Consider the following 20,539-nt stretch of genomic DNA (forward strand, 5'->3'; position numbering starts at 1 on the left):
CAGACGATATGTCGTGTTGACTTCAAAACATTGTAGGATGAACCTACACAGAGGGGAGCAAATTCCTATTGAAGAAACAACAGACTGTGGTCAGTGGGAGGGGCTTATAATGACACACGAAAATCCCTCGCCATAACAACGCCATATATACGAAAACGCTTATAACTCTAGAGTGCAAAGTTCAAACTGCTTCATATTTGATACACACGGTGATTGTCCATCCATAAACAACGCTCGATGACCAAATTACCCATCATGGCCAGTGGGAGGGGCCTATAATGAAACAGGAAAATCCTTCGCCATAACTACGCCGTTTTACGAAAACGCTTACAACTCCAGAATGCAAAGTTCAAAGTGCTTCATATTTGATACACATGATGACCGTACAGCCCCAAACAACAAACGATAACCAATTTACCCACAATGCCTTGCGTTCTCAGAGGGCGCCGCTTCTGTGGTCGTCCTACACGAGCAGCTCTGGCGAAAAGACGACATGTCGTGTTGACTTCAAAACACTATAGGATGAATCTTATTAGATGGAAGCACATTGCTATGGCAAATATACCAGGCTGTGAAAAGTGGGAGGGGCCTATCATGACACAGGAAAATCCTTCGCGATAAGTACGCCGTTATACGAAAACGCTTACAACTCCAGGCCAATTCCCAAATCCCCAACAGTGGTATACGTGACCGTGGGTTACCGCCCCCGGCCGCTTCATCGGAACCTATGACGCCGCTCGCGGCTTTAATTATTATTATTATTATTATTATTATTATTATTATTATTATAGTAGTAGTTATTATTCTGCCAGTGCAAGTAACTCCAACAGTTTTCAACCAATTTTAAACAAGTTTGGTGTCAAAATGTTCAGCTACTTTTTCTGTTTCAACTTTTTTGTAACTTTATCACTTTTTAAACAATTGAACTTCTTCACTTTTCACCTTCCCATTCACTTTTGAGAAAACTCAACTTTCAACCCTCCAACTTTGAAGTTCCACTGTTCAGCCATTCTTCAACCGATTTAAACCATTCAACTTCTAAAATGTTCACAAATCTGTTGTCTTTTAATTTCTATCTTCACATTTTCTCTATCTTTAACTGTTTTTGACCAATGAAGCTTCAAGCACAACCATTAAATCTTCATGTTCCTCAAATTAGAGTGGAGTACTCGTGAACTAAGAGTGTCTCAAAATTGTCAAACAAATTGTCATAACTTCCAAAATATTGAACACAGAGACCTAATTTTCTCAAAAGTAGTAGATGTGTGTTTAGCTGCTCACAATATTACATTTTTAGTAAAAGGTTTAGCAGTTTTTGATTTATCAAGCCTGAAGTGGACATAATCCCACAAATCTACAGGGTTGTTTCCATTGGGGAATCATCAAGTCACTGCTTAAAATCCATGGTTTTTCTCTCGTCCTCCTGGGCACACCTTTTGCCTTAAAAACATGAAATTTAACTCATTTGTAGTCTAAAGCCTTGTGATTCTCACAAACTGCCCAGTTTTTCTGTAAATGATTTAGTTTTCTATTTGTGATGTGTTTTACACAAGTTCCTCCTGGCTGTAACAGGCTAAATTCTGCTTGTCATCCTGTACACAACCTCCCACAGGTGCATGTGATCACTGCAGTTACCATGGTAACTAATTAGCTCGGATGACATTATTTAACCTTTCACCTATGACTTCATCTTTTAAATCTATCTTTCTGTGTGATTTACATGTTCTCTCCACCTTTTCTCCCTTTATAGGAACTTTTAACCCTTTCAGCCATTTTGTAACTGATTTAAACCAACCTTTAACATGTTCAGTTACTACCTGCAACCCATTACAACTTCTTTTTTTCAACTTTTTAACATTTTTCAACTTTTTAAAAACTTTTTTTAACATATTTAAACTTTTTCAACAAATTGTAGCTTTTTTTTTAACCAAAATGTTAATATTAAGCTATTGCTAGGTTATTGCTATTGTTAGGTGAATGCTAATGATTTTTTCAACTTTTTTAAACCATTTCTTTTTTTTTTCAACCTAATTTGCTAATATTAAGCTGTAACCTGGCAGGTTATTGCTGTTGCAAAGAAAACATCACACACACTATATATATATATATATATATATATATATATATATAAACTACAAATGGCGGTGCATCTGTTCTATGTTTTTGTCCTATATATATATATATATATATATATATATATATATATAGAACATTTTGTTTCTGAAAAAAGTAACTTGAACGTAATGATTAATGTTGGGAATACAAACATTTTACTTTTGCCTGTTTTGGTCTTGTCTATGTTTGAAGATTTGGTAACACAAACCATTTTATAATATTTAATTATTTACAGATACTTAGTAGTAAGAAAAACTCCAAAAAGGAACAGGTCACCTGATTGGCTGAGGAGGTTTTAATGAGCTGCAGGTGCAGCTGGGAGGGGCTTAGCTTTCCCACAGGGTCAGAGTGTGGTCACCCAGCTGGGAGGGGCTTAGCTTTCCCACAGGGTCAGAGTGAGGTCACCCAGCTGGGAGGGGCTTAGCTTTCCCACAGGGTCAGAGTGAGGTCACCCAGCTGGGAGGGGCTTAGCTTTCCCACAGGGTCAGAGTGAGGTCACCCAGCTGGGAGGGGCTTAGCTTTCCCACAGGGTCAGAGTGAGGTCACCCAGCTGGGAGGGGCTTATCTTTCCCACAGGGTCAGAGTGAGGTCACCCAGCTGGGAGGGGCTTAGCTTTCCCACAGGGTCAGAGTGAGGCCACCCAGCTGGGAGGGGCTTAGCTTTCCCACAGGGTCAGAGTGAGGTCACCCAGCTGGGAGGGGCTTAGCTTTCCCACAGGGTCAGAGTGAGGTCACCCAGCTGGGAGGGGCTTAGCTTTCCCACAGGGTCAGAGTGAGGTCACCCAGCTGGGAGGGGCTTATCTTTCCCACAGGGTCAGAGTGAGGTCACCCAGCTGGGAGGGGCTTAGCTTTCCCACAGGGTCAGAGTGAGGTCACCCAGCTGGGAGGGGCTTAGCTTTCCCACAGGGTCAGAGTGAGGTCACCCAGCTGGGAGGGGCTTAGCTTTCCCACAGGGTCAGAGTGAGGTCACCCCTACACAGCCAGCAGCATCTCTCTCTGAATTTAAAATGAAACATTGCCAGCACAGAAACGGTTTTTCTTTTCCACTTTGATTTTTATTTCTGACTTACCTTTCACTTATTATTATTAATAATTAGATAACTGTTTATTAAATAATATGTGGACTGTGGGAGGACCAAACCTTTCCATTGTTTGGATGATGGCTAAAAGAAAATCTGCATTAAAATGTGACAAAATATGAATTTACCAGAGAACAGACCAACTGGTCAGTTTTATTTTATTACAACACAGACGTGTTTCTATTCAGTCTGTGTCACTAACAGCTCAGTAAAGCCTTCCCACCACAACCCACAGTGTTTATTTCTATACACACAATTTATCCTACTTCTCCGTATGTTTCCATCACCATCAAGCTCCCTCAAACGCCAAACAGCAAACAATGTTATCAAAATAAAAGCATGATTTATTTAACCAGTGTCACGGTCTGAGTTTACCTCCGTACTGAGATTCTAACCCTAATCCTAACATAATCCAATGAACAAATAAAACACGTGTCCGTTCACTTTGAAAAAAAATAAACAAAAATTAATAAATTTTTTTCTAGCAAAAATTCATTTTTCGTTAGTGCGCATGTCCATATTAGGGCTGAATGATTTTGGAAAATAATCTAATTGCAATTTTTTTCCTCAATATTGCAATTTAGATTTAAAATGCGATTATTTTTTCAAGGGCCTCGTCATGTATTTTTCAATGAACACAAGCAATAAATCAATCTGGTTCATAATAAACAATTTCAGATTTATTTAAACTTTAAATAAATACAAAATGTTAATTTTAAAGCATAGATTACAACAATAAAGCAAACAAATCTGTGGCTTTACCTTTTCAACATTAGAGATGGGTATACTACTACTCTTATCGATCCGGTACTTTATCGATATTTTACTTTTTTTTTAATCAATGAAAAAACACAAAATAACAAAAAAAACAAAAACAAATAATGAACATCAATCTGTTTATTTTTGAAGATTTTTAACAATAAGGCAATGAAATGAAAAATACAAAATAAATAGTTCTAAATAAAACACTATAAATGCATAAATAAAACAGCAAAAAAAATACCGTATAAATATTTTTTTTATATTAACAAAACACTAAATCAACTATCTAAACAATACAAATATTAAAATGAAGCATATCAAACAACTTAACAATGAAAAATTGTGCAAAAGGAGAATTAGTGACTCTGATGCTGCTGCACTGGCTCGTGACAACAAGGCTAATTATGTTGATTTATCCCTGTTTTAACATATTAACTCACAACGTTTTAGCTGTAAGATAATATATGATCGTAAATCACTACTCCAACTAAACATTGTGGGCAGCCGAGGCACAGTAGCGGCCGATGTGCGGGGAAACCTTGGATCGCTACGCCAAAACGACCCAGCGTCCCACGAAGCAGCGGGTTTGCTTGCCAGCACTCGCCGCCACTAGAACAGACGGGAGAAGCGTGGTGCCACGGAGGACTATCAGCTAGGCTAAAGGCTAAGCCGTGGAGAACCCTGCATGGCACGCACACACAACTCATCTGCTTCAGCTGCTCTGGTTCTGCAGCGTCACACACACTTTTCTGACTCAAAATCACAATAGCTGCTTAAACAGCTTTGTTTTACTGTAATGTGCAGTGTTTTGGCTGAAAACAATAATAAATGTGTCGATAGCATTTACAGACGCCTACTCATGAAGTGAGGCGAGCACTGTCTACAGTAGCCCCTCCCATCAGTCAGCTCCGCATGTGGGACTGACAGGCAGCACGACAGTATCAATGCTTGTCTGAGGATTAACGCCACCTTAATAATACCGGTTACAGGGCTGATAAGGATGTAGCTTGTCGGTCCAAAAAAAATAAAAAATAATAATCGCAGCCTTTGCGAGAATAACGCAAATGCGATTAACCGTTCAGCCTTAGTCCATAAATGCGCATATACAATCTCAGTACGATGTGAACTCAAACCATGACACCAGAAGCTAACAACACTTAAGACCTTTTTAAGGTTTTTTTACAAAGACTTTTCAGGATGAAGATAAACTAACATCAGTGATTAATGAGTAGTTCATCACATCCTGCACAGATACATTTGATCCAACATGAACGATATATTAGTTTTTTTACCTGCTGATCTCACAGATTGGAGGACAAAGTGTGATTTCATTAAACTGGCAAAGAGGGACAAACAGATGTGTGTAATGTGCTCAAAAACATCTGGGTGTGAAAGTGGTGACACATAAAGGAGCAGCTTGAAGAGTCTTAAGGATCAAACCATCTGCTATGCTATGTCTGAAACCTCTGTTCTGATTGACTCAGATCTGACATTCAGCATCAGATCAAATCTATCACAAAAACATCTTCTACCACCTAAAGAACATCTCCAGAGTGAAAGGTTTAATGACTCAAAGATCAGGAGAAACTGGTCCATGCTTTTATCTCCAGCAGACTGAACTATTGTAATGGTCTTCATCAAACATCTACAGCTGGTTCAGAACGCTGCAGCTCAGGTCTGAACCAGAACAAAGAGGTCAGAACAGATTAGTCCAAAATTGGCAGAGCAACCTTTTTTACAGTGGAGGAACAGCTTATAATCTTAAACAAATATAATGCATTTAAACAGTGTAACGCACCAGGAGGCGGAGCTTTTATACTCCCTCAGATCTGATCCACTTCATAACTTGGTCCTGACCAGGTTAAGTGTTGCTGAAGTTTATAACTATGAATAATTAAAATCCATAATTCAGAACAAAACAACACTGTTGTTACAGAAAAGGCAGGAATGAAAAAACCCAGACAAGAAGCTGCTGACACTGTTAAAGCATAAAGGTGTTATATTATTTATCATATAAATCCATTGTGTTTAGTTCAGTGTTAAATAGCATACCTTTAAACAGATCTCAAGGACAACCTTCTTCCACCTCCGTAATATCTCTAAAATCAGGAATATCTTGGCCCAGAGTGATGCTGAAAAACTATGCATGTATGTGTTACATCTAGACTAAATTATTGTAACTCTATACTGTCAGGATGTCCTAGTAACTCACTAAAAAGTCTCCAGTTAATTCAGAATGCTGCAGCTAGAATACTAACAGGTACTAACAGGAGACAGCATATTTCTACAGTATTGGCTTCCCTTCATTGGCTTCCTGTAAAATCTAGAATAGAGTTTAAAATCCTCCTGTTAGCATACAAAGCTCTACATGATCTAGCTCCTGTATATCTATAGAGACCTGTTAGTGCCCTATTGTCCGGGCAGATCACTCCGCTCTCAGTTTGCTGGTCTTCTGGAAGTTCCTAACGTGTCAAGAAGTAGAACAGGAGGCAGAGCATTCAGCTACCAGGCTCCTCACCTTTGGACCCAGCTTCCAGTCTTAGTACGGGAGGCTGCTACTCTCTCCACCTTTAAGGCTGAACTCAAAACCTACTTATATGCTGAAGCGTATACCGTATAATAGCATTAACTTAACCAATAGAGCGGACATGGGCTCGTTGCATTATACAGTCCTTGGAGTCGCTGTTAGATTTCAAATAAACGGGAAGAGATTAAAATTCTGATGTAGCTGGTTATGTTATTTACAGTCCGTATAAACAGGACTGAATCATAATATAATCTAATCGCTAGAGCAGACATGGGTTCGTCTGTAAACAGTCGCATTTACAGACCTTGGAGTCGTTGTTAGCTTACCAATAAATAGGAGAATATTCATCACCTTTATAATAAGTGCTGACTAGGCCACTAGGAGTGAGGCCCAAGGCCAAGATAGGCTGACTTGATATTAATGTATCATGTTTTACTGCAGTCAGTGTCTTCTCCTCGTCCTTCTCTCTCTGTTCTGTTACAGGTGTTGTGAAGCTGATGATGTCAGTTCCTGATCTGTGGTTCACGGCTCAACTAGTCTGAGACACTCTGATGTTCTATCTCTCTATCCTGTTCTGTTGGTCCTTCTGTCCACTAACCTCAACCAGTCCACGCAGATGGCTGCCACCTCTGAACCTGGTTCTAACGGAGATTTCTTCCTGTTAAAAGGGAGTTGTTTCTTCCCACTGTCACTAAATACTTGTTCATGTGGATCTTGTTGGGTTTTTACTTTTTTATTATGAAATGTACATTTTGATAAGTGCATTGAGATGACTTTGTTGTAAATTGCGCTATACAAATAAAGTTGAATTGAATTGAAATTACTCCACCAGCTTCTTCCCGGCCGCTCCTTTCACTCTTCCCTCTGTCTTTCTTTTGTCATTATCCTCTTCAAAAGCTCCATACATGAGGCACCCACTATTTAGTCCTCTGTCTTAAGGCTCAAACATACTCAGGCAGACTCCGCGCTCAACGGACTCTCATCTGACCTCAAATACTCGAGCAGACTTGGAGCGGAACGTCACATAGCGGTTGCATGTGAAATTTCTTTAAAATCCTACATTTCCCAGACACTTTCCCCACAATCACTACAGTTCCCACAATCCTTTGCGCATTGTTTACCTTTTTAGTCATGGCGTCCTATACTGACGATGAGGAAGAGGAGCTGCTTTGGAGCGTATTTGGCCAAATTTGCTCAATCTTTTCTCTGTCCGGGAGCGTGAAACAATTAACTGTGGCTGAGCTGAACACTCCGGAACTGTGAATCACCCGCAGAGCACACATTGTGTTGCAGAGAAGGGTGATGTGTTGACGGAAAACCGTCGTAGGGGCGGAAAACTTTAAACCCTGTGCTATAAGCAACAGCAGGTTTTGCAATGCCACAGTCAGGAAATATGTCTTTGCTCCGCTCATGCTGATGGAGGCTTCACGTAGTTCCAGTGTGGTCTGCCTCTGCAGCTTCATCTTCAACTGTCTTGTAGTTGCTTCACAGCAGTCGTTGAGTATGACATGGGACTCCAGTTTAATTCAACAAGCTGCAACGTTTATTTGACCAATCACTCAAAAATGGCATACAGCTTATAATTATTCTGTTCAGGTCACACACACTCCCTCACTCTGCACACTGGTCGAGTGACCAGCGCATTCATTCGCAGTTAAAGGGCCACGCACCCACACACTCACACTGACAATAAATGTTATGTTCAGGTCCTGCATGGAAATTCTTCAACTCTTCCAATTAAAAATACTGTACGCTGGAAAGTTTACACAAAGGACCAGTATGTTTTAATATTCAAAATCAGTTTTATTGTCAAGTAGAGGTTTTAGACAATTTTGACAAGTTTGGTGTCAATAGGCTCAATAATCCATAATATTTCAAATTCTGTTCTCTCTTTCAGTTCTCTCTTTCAAGTTCTCCGAGGCACCGAAAAAAATCTTTCTTTTTCATTACTCTAAACCTAGGTTAGTGCTATCTGGAGTGATTGGATGGGGGTCTTGGGTGCCGTTGGGGGGGCTTGCCATCAATGCTGCCTCAGGGTCAGTTGCTTCTGGAGTGATTAGCCAGGGTTCTTGGGTACCGGTGGAGGGGCTTGCCACCGGTGTTGCCTCAACATCAGTTGCTTCTGGGGTGATTGGACGAGGTTCTTGGGTGCCGGTAAGGGGGTTTGCCACCAATGCTACCTCAGGATCAGTTGCTTCTGGAGTGATTGGCCAGGGTTCTTGGGTACCGGTGGAGGGGCTTGCCACCGGTGTTGCCTCAAGATCAGTTGCTTCTGGGGTGATTGGACGAGGTTCTTGGGTGCCGGTGGGGGGGTTTGCCACCAATGCTTCCTCAGGATCAGTTGCTTCTGGAGTGATTGGCCAGGATTCGTGGTTGCCGGTGAGGGGGCTTGCCACCGGTGCTGCCTTGGGATCAGTTGCTTCTGGGCCTAGGGTCTTGCATCTGCTGGCTTTGGACCTGGCCACTGGAGGGTGCTCGCTGGTTTTTCCCTGGGCGTGGATCTTGGCCCTTCTGCTGGGGCCTTGGATGGAGGGCTCCCTGGGCCCTCTTCGGGGGTTGGGTGTTGGGGCAAGGATAGGTTTGGAAGGTTGGCTGCAAGCTGGGGTTCTCGTAGCGGGTGTTCGGGGCGGCAGCGGGGTGTGTTGGGTCTTGGTCCTTCTGCTGGAGTCTCGAATGGGGGGCTCCCTCGGCCCTCCCTGGGTGTTGGATGTTGGGGCATGAATAGGTTTGAGAGGGCGGGTGCTAACAGGGTTCTTCGTAGCGGGTGTTCGGGGCGGCAGCGGGGTGTGTTGGGTTTTGGCTCTTCTGCTGGTCCCTCCCCGGGGGTTGGGTGTTGGGTCATGAAAAGGTTTGGGAAGTTGGGTGCAAGCAGGGGTTCTAGTGGCGGGTGTTCGGGGAGGCAGCGGGGTGTGTTGGGTCTTGGCCGTTCTGAGGCGGTTGGCTGAAGCCTCTTGGATGCAGCTTTTTATGGAATTGATCAGTTTCCTCTGAGCTGAACCAGGCTCAGCATCCATCTCCTGTATTTTACTTAACCCACCACTCATCACAAACTCTTGGCAAGCTTCACTGTCATGATGCATAACCTTGCTGAACTGGCCAAGCACATGATTTAAGATGTTGCTGGGAGCATTGCTGAGGAGAGGCTCTAAACTGGGCAGGTGAGTGCACTTCAGCAGGATGTTCTTCAGAGCCTTCTTACTTTTGAGCCGCAGGTCCTCCAAACTGCTTGCTCCCGTGTAAAACTGCAGTAATTTAGGCAGTAGGCCTGCAGTGGCTACAGCGTTGGCGTGCTCTGGTGTGTGATGTCCGATCTGACCAATGGACCATACGGTGGCCTCCTTTATGTGATCCTCATCCTCCTCGGACAGACAGATGGCCAGCTGTTGCAACCCCTTGGAGAGGATGACGGCCATAGCGAGATTTTCACTATGAGAAGCGACGTATCCCAGCATCATGATCCCGGGAAGTCTCATGCTTCCACGGCTTTTATCCAGGTAGTCCACCACCTCCACTAAACCATCACAGTTCACAATCACCTGAGATAACTGTGCACTGTGTTTGACCACCTCCCACATCAAGGTGATGACATCTTTCTTTACATATTCATCCGGGTCCTGGAGGCAGATCATGACATCTGGGAAAATGTACGCCGCGATCACCATCTCAGCCAGTTCTACTGAGTGTTTACTGATCTGAATGAGAGTGAACAGCACCTGCCTTTTCAGTTTGACATCAGGGCTGCGGATCATCTGTTTCAGGAGTGCGATGGTGCCAGTGTTGACCTCCTCCCGATCCAGGTCATTTGTGTGCAGGGACAACAGCAGAGAGGCTGCACCTGCATCCACCACAGCCTGAGAAAGCATTGTATTTTGTTGTGCGATGTAGGCCAGGGCCCAGGCAGCAGCCTCTTTTACCTCAGGGTCAACAGCTCCCAAACAGGAGACCAAAATATCCAACCCACCACTGTCAACCACAGCCTGGGAGAGCTCAGGGGAGTGTTTGGCCACAGCATGCAGCACAAACACTGTAGCCTTCTTATAATGATGAGGCTGTGAAGGAATAGACCAGATCAACTGATGCAGGATGTCTTTCTTCACCACAATCCTAGCCAGCTCTTCACTGTGTTCTACCAGACGGCCCAGAGCCAAAACTGCATTGTGCTGGATGCTGGGATCCTCATCCAACATGAAAAGACGCAACTGGGTAATCATTTTTTCCTTTTGTTGGACCTTCATGTTCTCAGAGTTGATTGACAAATCAGCAACCATCTGCTTAAATTCCATCCTTAATGTCTGGGACTGATCATAGGCTTCAATCATCTGTTGCTGAATCATGGTGGGTTTGTCAGAAGATGACTCCATATCAAGTGTTTGGTTGAAGAGAGTGCTCTCCATTTTGTCTCAAAATTTGTTCCTGTAATTCCTTGTTGAAGTAATGAACTTTTTCTTCTTTCGTTGTTATTGGTGTGATGATGAGTGGCTACTCGAAAGGATCCTGTGACATTAAAGGAACCTATGAAAAAGGAGCTTTCTTTGATTTTGAGAGAACCTGTGACATCATCAACAGCAAAGAAACATGCTGACTCCTGATTGGCTGCAGAAGACAAGTTGTGACATCATCAAGAGCAGAGGAAAATGCTGACTCCTGATTGGCTGCTGAATAAGATACGTTAGTTCGCACGAGGATGATGCTGGCTGCCCCTTGGTCTCTGCCCATCTGCTGGGGTCTCGGGTGGGGGGGTTCCCTGGACCCAAACCCAGGGCGTTGGGCGTGGGCGGGTGTGTGCTCACGGGGGCCCTCAGGATGAGGTGGCGGCTGTGTGTGTTTGTGCTCCCTGGAGTGCTCAGGTGTGGGAGATGCCGCTTTTTCAGAATCAGAATTCCTTTATTAATCCCAGATGGAAATTACTTATGTTACAGCCACAGAAAAAAAATCACAAATAAAAGAATAAAACATTTAACAAAGATAAAAGAAAGAATAAACTTTAAATAATTGTATAATTAAGTAAAACACTGTTAAAAAATAGGGATCAGATACACACACATTACAATAGTAGAAAATAAAGTAGGATAGATACTACTACTACTACTACTACTACTACTACTACTACTACTAATAATAATAATAATAATAATAATAATAATAATAATAATAACAATATTCAAATGATATACAAATATGATACAGATATTTACAACAATCAAGCTGTGAGGTTACAGTGATGAATTATACAGTTTGATCTCCACAGGCAGGAATAATTTCCTGTGGCGTTGTGTGGAGCACCGTGGTTGGATCAGCCTGGTGCTGAAGGTTCTAAAGGTCCTAAAGGTGCTGATGGTGCTTCTGTGACTGACCAGCACATCATGGAGTGGGTGGGACTTATTGACCAAGATGACCTTCATCCTTGGACAGGCTCCTCCTCTCTGTCACCACTGTCAGAGAGTCCAGTTTAATCCCCACAACGTCACTGACCTTGTGGATGAGTCTGTTGAGTCTGTTGGTGTCTGTGACCCTCAGTCTGCTCCCCCAGCAAACAACAGCGTAGAGGATCGCACTCACCACCACTGACTCATAAAACATCCTCAGCATTTTCCTGAAGATGTTGAAGGACCTCAGTCGTCTAAGAAAATAGAGACGGCTTTGGCCCCTTCTGTAGAGGGAGTCAGTGTTCCTCCTCCAGTCCAGTTTATTGTCAATCACCACTCCCAGGTATTTGTACTCTTCCACAATGTCCACACTGACCTCCTGGATGGAGACATTGCTGACTGGCCTCTTGGTTCTCCTCAGGCTCTTTTTGGCGTGGCATCTCTGGAGAGTCGGGTTTCCTCACTTTTTGCAAGTGACACTACCCTTGATGTATGTTAATGGTACTAAAAACTCAAATTTCCATATCTCATACAGTGTGGGCATGGCAAGCCTTCAACTCTGGTCAAGATCACCATTTTAACCCTTAAAACAGTAAATCTTATCGATCTGAAACTTCACACAAACTATCACTGTACGACAACTAACACATACCAATAACAATAACTGACTGTAGACACAGCGCCACCAACTTGTGAACATGAGATGTTTTTTTCACAAAACTTCATAAACAATTAATAAATTCATAAACAATCATAGGAAGGTCAGAAACCTGCCTCTCTGTAATCAGCTTTCTATGGCCAACATTTCAGACACTGCAACCTATGGTTTACAGACGTCAATCACTCTAAAGGTGTGTTCACACTGAACGCAACTGAAGAGACTAATCAGGCAGAAAGGGCAATATGACAGAATATTCCATTGATACGTTATTTTTTACCTAAACGGGTGGTTTGGTTGGAATGCATAAGAAAGAGACAAAAATGTCAAATCTGGGGCCAAATCTTAGAAAATGCTGGACTTCAGCTCCATATGACATGGACTAAAACCATCACCAACATGTTTTCATACAATATTATGCATTTTCATTATGTCTTTCACCGGTAAAAGTATTCTAGTGTTATTTAAGCATGTCGTTGCCTTCCCCCGTCTGGAAGTTTTTTAAATAGTATGGCCTAGAAATGGGAAATTATATGATTTTTACAATTCTGATTCTGCTTAACAATTCAGTTCTTTATTGATTTTTGTTCGTAAAACAGGAGAACAAACATGTGGATTAGATCACAAACTTAATCTGTGACTCACTGATTGATCATATTCCTCTTTCCTGTCTCGGTGAATGGACAATCTAGAGACAGACGACATGAACTGGAGCGAGTACTGCAGCCTCTGAGCCAATCACACTCCGTCCCTTGGTTGGTTGGTTGGTTGGTTGGTTAGTTGGTTGGTTGGTTGGTTGGTTGGTTATCAGCTGCAGTATGAGCATGATAACTGCTGCTGGGTTGAGATTAATTCTGGAGCTTTTGAAAACATAATGTGTGCAAATGTTTCTACATATTTGTAGCGTTTCCTCAATTTGATGAAATTTCCACTAACAAAGTGTCATCCTTCAAACAAAAGAGGTTCAAATCAACATCTTTAATCTACATCTTTAACTTTTCCTTGTATTTTAGAGCAACCAAATGCAGCACAAGTTGTCATTTTGATCTAAAAAGCTGTTAAATGATCTAAAAAGCTGTGAAATGATCTAAAAATCAGGCTGAATGTTTTACTCCAATAGAAAACAATGAGATGTTCACAGGCAGTGGGGCCATGTGACATCATCAATCATGTGATTTCAAGATGGAGGAACACAGGCTCTAAAACTGTAAAGTAGTTTCATTTTTAAAATGTTCCAAGACAATTGTTGAATTCTCAGCTCTGTCAAAGAAAACGCAATAGGGAGACCTGATCTTAGATACAAAGATGTGGCAAAAAAGCAACACGGAAACACAAGAAATAGACTTAAAAAGTTGGCAACAAAACCTCAATAAATAAGACTGGATGAAGAAATATCATTAAACCCAAACCCATATCATAGCACAGTCCTTGTTGTTATTGACCGACTGCAAATAAAGAAAGAGAGAGAGATAATGCCTATTAAATCTAAATGCTTCACTACTTTCAGCTCTCCATGTTTATACCAGGATAAAGTATGAAAATACCTTTTCCAACATTAATGCTCACCTAAGTGAACTTCCAAAAAAACATTAAAAAACAATAATCATTGACCTGTTGCTTGTGAAATTTCTTAGATTGTAGGTGATTAAACGGTTTGACGTGGCAGCCGAAGAACTAGTAGTCGCAATAGTAGCAGTAGTAGTAGTAGTAGTAACAGCAGTAGTAGCAGTAGTAGTATTGGTAACAGTAGTAGTAGTAATAGTAGTAGTAGTAGTAGTAGTAACAGTAGTAATAGCAGTAGTAGTATTGGTAACAGTAGTAGTAGTAGTAGTAGTAGTAGTAGTAGTAATAGTAGTAGTAGTAGTAGTAGTAATAGTAATAGTAATAGTTGGCTGAGAAGTGCAATACACATTTACAATTTTGAAAACAAATGCAAATAGCAAAACACTTTTACAAATGTTAAGAGAGAATTACAAATATTTTGTAAAAGTGTTGTTGTCATTTGTAAAAGTGTTGTTGTCATTTGTAAAAGTGTTGTGGTCATTTGTAAAGTGTTGTGGTCATTTGTAAAAGTGTTGTGGTCATTTGTAAAAGTGTTGTGGTCATTTGTAGAAGTGTTGTTGCCATTTGCACCTGGTTTACTGCCCTTTATTTCAGATCTTAGTGAGTCCGCCCCTGAGAGTGGTGTGGGAGCTGTGTGTCAAATAGAGAAGGATGTACATTTAGAACACATCATCAGTGGTGTTCTTTTGAATCAGGAGGTGTTTTGGCCTTTTTAACAATAGTCATCCTCAACAATGGTGGCCAGCTACAGGGTTATCAAGCTTGAACTTGCGCCTCATAATTGTTCTCCACTCTCTACTATGTGCAGCTTTGGGCCACTTCACTCTTCTTCTTTCTTGGTCATTGGCGTGTTGTAACCAACTTGAATATGTGCATATCGCCACTTACTGTACATGTTTTATTTAATTAGTGAGGATGCATTGGCATCCTCACTAATTAAATAAATATATATCGTAATCATTAAACTTTATAATAATAATAATGATAATAATAATAATAATAATAATAATAATAATAATAATAATAATTATTATTATTATTATTATTATTATTATTATTATTATTATTATAGTAGTAGTTATTATTCTGCCAGTGCAAGTAACTCCAACAGTTTTCAACCAATTTTAAACAAGTTTGGTGTCAAAATGTTCAGCTACTTTTTCTGTTTCAACTTTTTTGTAACTTTTTCACTTTTTAAACAATTGAACTTCTTCACTTTTCACCTTCCCATTCACTTTTGAGAAAACTCAACTTTCAACCCTCCAACTTTGAAGTTCCACTGTTCAGCCATTCTTCAACCAATTTAAACCATTCAACTTCTAAAATGTTCACAAATCTGTTGTCTTTTAATTTCTATCTTCACATTTTCTCTATCTTTAACTGTTTTTGACCAATGAAGCTTCAAGCACAACCATTAAATCTTCATGTTCCTCAAATTAGAGTGGAGTACTCGTGAACTAAGAGTGTCTCAAAATTGTCAAACAAATTGTCATAACTTCCAAAATATTGAACACAGAGACCTAATTTTCTCAAAAGTAGTAGATGTGTGTTTAGCTGCTCACAATATTACATTTTTAGTAAAAGGTTTATCAGTTTTTGATTTATCAAGCCTGAAGTGGACATAATCCCACAAATCTACAGGGTTGTTTCCATTGGGGAATCATCAAGTCACTGCTTAAAATCCATGGTTTTTCTCTCGTCCTCCTGGGCACACCTTTTGCCTTAAAAACATGAAATTTAACTCATTTGTAGTCTAAAGCCTTGTGATTCTCACAAACTGCCCAGTTTTTCTGTAAATGATTTAGTTTTCTATTTGTGATGTGTTTTACACAAGTTCCTCCTGGCTGTAACAGGCTAAATTCTGCTTGTCATCCTGTACACAACCTCCCACAGGTGCATGTGATCACTGCAGTTACCATGGTAACTAATTAGCTCGGATGACATTATTTAACCTTTCACCTATGACTTCATCTTTTAAATCTATCTTTCTGTGTGATTTACATGTTCTCTCCACCTTTTCTCCCTTTATAGGAACTTTTAACCCTTTCAGCCATTTTGTAACTGATTTAAACCAACCTTTAACATGTTCAGTTACTACCTGCAACCCATTACAACTTCTTTTTTTCAACTTTTTAACATTTTTCAACTTTTTAAAAACTTTTTTTTAACATATTTAAACTTTTTCAACAAATTGTAGCTTTTTTTTTAACCAAAATGTTAATATTAAGCTATTGCTAGGTTATTGCTATTGTTAGGTGAATGCTAATGATTTTTTCAACTTTTTTAAACCATTTCTTTTTTTTTTCAACCTAATTTGCTAATATTAAGCTGTAACCTGGCAGGTTATTGCTGTTGCAAAGAAAACATCACACACACTATATATATATATATATATATATATATATATATATATATATATATATATATATATATATATATATATAGAACATTTTGTTTCTGAAAAAAGTAACTTGAACGTAATGATTAATGTTGGGAATACAAACATTTTACTTTTGCCTGTTTCGGTCTTGTCTATGTTTGAAGATTTGGTAACACAAACCATTTTATAATATTTAATTATTTACAGATACTTAGTAGTAAGAAAAACTCCAAAAAGGAACAGGTCACCTGATTGGCTGAGGAGGTTTTAATGAGCTGCAGGTGCAGCTGGGAGGGGCTTAGCTTTCCCACAGGGTCAGAGTGAGGTCACCCAGCTGGGAGGGGCTTAGCTTTCCCACAGGGTCAGAGTGAGGTCACCCAGCTGGGAGGGGCTTAGCTTTCCCACAGGGTCAGAGTGAGGTCACCCAGCTGGGAGGGGCTTAGCTTTCCCACAGGGTCAGAGTGAGGTCACCCAGCTGGGAGGGGCTTATCTTTCCCACAGGGTCAGAGTGAGGTCACCCAGCTGGGAGGGGCTTAGCTTTCCCACAGGGTCAGAGTGAGGTCATCCAGCTGGGAGGGGCTTAGCTTTCCCACAGGGTCAGAGTGAGGTCACCCAGCTGGGAGGGGCTTAGCTTTCCCACAGGGTCAGCTAAGGTTCTGTCCATAAAAGTAATGAACAGAACCGGTGACAAAAGGCAGCGCTGGCGGAGACCAACATGCACTGGGAACAGGTCTGACTTACTGCTGGCAATGCTGCTGCTGCGGTCATACAGGGAACGGACAGTCCTTAGCAAAGGGCCCCGGACCCCGTAGTCCCGCAGCACCCCCTACAGGGCACCACGAGGGACACGGTCGAACGCCTTCTCCAGATCCACAAAGCACATGTGGACTGGTTGGGCAAACTCCCACGAACCCTCGAGCACCCAATGAAGGTAGCTGGTCCAGTGTGCCGCGACCGGGACGAAAACCGCATTGTTCCTCCTGAATCCGAGGTTCGACTATCGGCCGGATCCTCCTCTCCAGCACCCTGGAGTAGACCCTGCCGGGGAGGCTGAGGAGTGTGATCCCGCTGTAGTTGGAGCACACCCTCCGATCCCCCTTTTTAACGAGAGGGACCACCACCCCCGTCTGCCAATCCAGAGGCACTGTCCCCAACTGCCACGCGATGTTGCAGAGAGGTGTCAACCAAGACAGTCCTACAACATCCAGAGACTTAAGGTACTCAGGACGATACACCCATACAGATAGTAATTATTACAGTTGTTCAGCATGAATCATTGTCTGTTGTACCTTGTAAAAGGCTGATTTGTTGATCATGTTAATCAGGATTGGCTGTTATGAGCTATGTTATGAAGACTGTTAGAGTTTTAAGATACTCTTGTGTTCAGTACCTGAGATTGCATACAAAGACATAGTCAGGGGTTTTGCTTTGCTGAATCAATACATTTGGGCCTGGTTAGTAGTAGGATGGAGACCACTGAAAATTCCAGAGGCCACAATGGGGGACAGTTGCTTATCTGTCATTGTGTTCTTTGGCAAGGCACTTCACCTACATTGCCTAGTATGAATGTAGTGTGTGAGTGAGTGTTGGTGGTGGTGGGAGGGGCCGATGGCGCACTATGGCTGCCTCATTTCCGTCAGTCTGCTCCATGGTAGCTGTGGCTACAATTGTAGCTTACCACCACTAAGTGTGGAATGAAATACTAATGCCTTAATTCTGTTAAGTGCTTTGACTGTCTATGATAAAGTGCTATATAAAATCCTATGTTATTATTATTATTATTATTATTATTATTATTATTAACAGAACACAAACATGACAAAATCTAAATATTGTTAGTATATTAATACAATATACTGTCTTCATGAAGTATATTGGGTCCGTATTTGACCAGATATGGGGCATATCAAAAAAACTCCGGATATGCATCAGAAATGTCCGTATTCTCGACAGAATCAAAAACCGGATATTCTCGATTCTTGATCTTTTTGCGCAGTGTTTGTAAAGAGAACTGATTTATTTACTCAAGTAGACGCAGTGTTGGGAACGTTACTTTAAAAAAGTAATTAGTTATAATTAATCACTATTTGTTCTGAAAAGTAACTGAGTTAGTAACTGAATTACTCTATAATAAAAGTAACTCATTACCAATGAATGTAACTATTTGTGTTACTGTTAAAAAAAAAAGTTGATATTTGTCAAATAATTCATATTTTTAGATGTGTGTGTCGTGAGGTGCTTCATTAAATTAGAGTTGTTTACAACAGATGTGGACAAAGTCTTCACTCCTGGATATAATGAACACTTCACATGTACGTTCTTGTCTTTGACCATAATTAATATAAAGTAGTGTTTGTATCGTCACCTTAAAAATAACAACTTTTCATCAGATTGTTCCACGCTCACCATCTGCTGATTCATCAAATCTGTGTGTGTGTGTGTGTGTGTGTGTGGTGTGTGTGTGTGTGGTGTGTGTGTGTGTGTGTGTGTGTGTGTGTGTGTGTGGTGTGTGTGTGTGTGTGTGTGTGTGTGTGTGTGTGTGTGTGTGTGTGTGTGTGTGTGCTGGCACATGTGTAAAAACACTGGCTCTGATTGGCTACCATGACCAATGACACTGCCTTAGCCAATCATAATCTCTCACCTTGTTTTTAACCCACCTCCTCACTACAGCTGTGTATGAATCCAGAGGTGTTTTCAGATCACAGTTTATTTAATCAATGCATGTAACGCACCACATGTAATGTTCAGTAACGTTAACGACTATGTAACGGTGTAAAAAGTAATTAGTTAGATTACCCCGTTACTGAAAAAAAAAAACGCCGTTACTTAACGCCATTATTTTAAACGCTGTTATTTTAAACACTGATAATCTCTGTGATAAAACACAAATGATTAGTTTTCTCGTCAGTGTAACTCAGCGTTTGGATATGAAATGATAAATTATCTCATCAATGACACTGAGTGTGTTAATATTTATTACATGCACACATTTTTTTTCTCCTCCATCAATAATTTGTGGCACAACTCTTTAAAATATGCCAAAAGGTGAAGTTCAAATTCTAAAAATAGTAAAACATCAGATATAAATGAATAAAAAAGGGCCTAAATTCAAGGTTGATGTTGGACGAGACACAGAAAAGAGTTTAGACGAGCCTGCAGACACAAATAAATCATGTATAACATGAACTCAGTGGTACTTGTGATAATAAAGGTTAAGGGGTACATGGGGCAATAAAGTTTACATACAAAGTTTACTGTATATAATATCAGTCATTTGGATGAATTCTTACATTTTTTCTAATCCTATCCACTTGTATTATTCATTTAATAGTTAAGTAAAAAAAAAAAAAAAAGACCCCCCCCCTCAAAAAATAATACTCAGGTAAAGTACAGATACTCAATAATACTACTTAATTACAGTACTTAAGTATATTTACTTCATTTGTTCACACTGAATGTATACATGTAAAATACAGTTTGATGTCAGCTTTCAAGTATGGTTGCCATGGCAGCAAGATGAAAGAGAACCAAACAAAGCCATAACTCCAGTAGCTTGTCTGAGTGGTTGTGGTTCAGTTGGACAAACATTCTCTCTTGATCTAAGTATTGAGAAGATAAATAAGCAATATTTGTGTATTTTTAAAGCTTAAATAGTGAAGACCTGATTGAGAAATGGCTGCTGTAGGTAAGAGACTTTACAGACAAAATATGAGGATGAACTTTGATCTGTTAAGATGAAATCAGTAGATTTAATTAAAAATGTTACAAATTATCATTAGAAAATGACTTTAATCTGGTTTTAATATATTGAACATATTATTTCTTTAAAAAAACTTATTGATATTTTATGTAGATAATAGTGTTTAGAGTGTACCAACAGAAAATGCAACACATGCAATAAATGCAGAGACAGGACTTCACATATGAAGTGGATTTTCAGACTGTTTTTAAAAACTCAAATTTCCAAATGACAGGACAGGACAAAATGTCCTTGTTTATGTGAGTCTTAGTGTTGAAATAGTGAATACTAACCTTGTGTCCTGTCTATCCACTTTGACAGAGTCTCAACTCATTTTAGGACAGGTTCTGC

General features: G+C 40.5%; 1 pseudogene; it reads right to left on the minus strand.

The window, feature by feature from the left end:
- Positions 1–8,376: 8,376 nt before the first annotated feature.
- LOC114470851 (sperm-associated antigen 6 pseudogene) lies at positions 8,377–10,975 on the minus strand (annotated as a pseudogene).
- Between the last annotated feature and the right edge of the window lie 9,564 nt (positions 10,976–20,539).

The sequence above is a fragment of the Gouania willdenowi genome, chromosome 10, assembly GCF_900634775.1.
Source record: "Gouania willdenowi chromosome 10, fGouWil2.1, whole genome shotgun sequence".
Lineage (NCBI taxonomy): Eukaryota > Metazoa > Chordata > Actinopteri > Blenniiformes > Gobiesocidae > Gouania > Gouania willdenowi.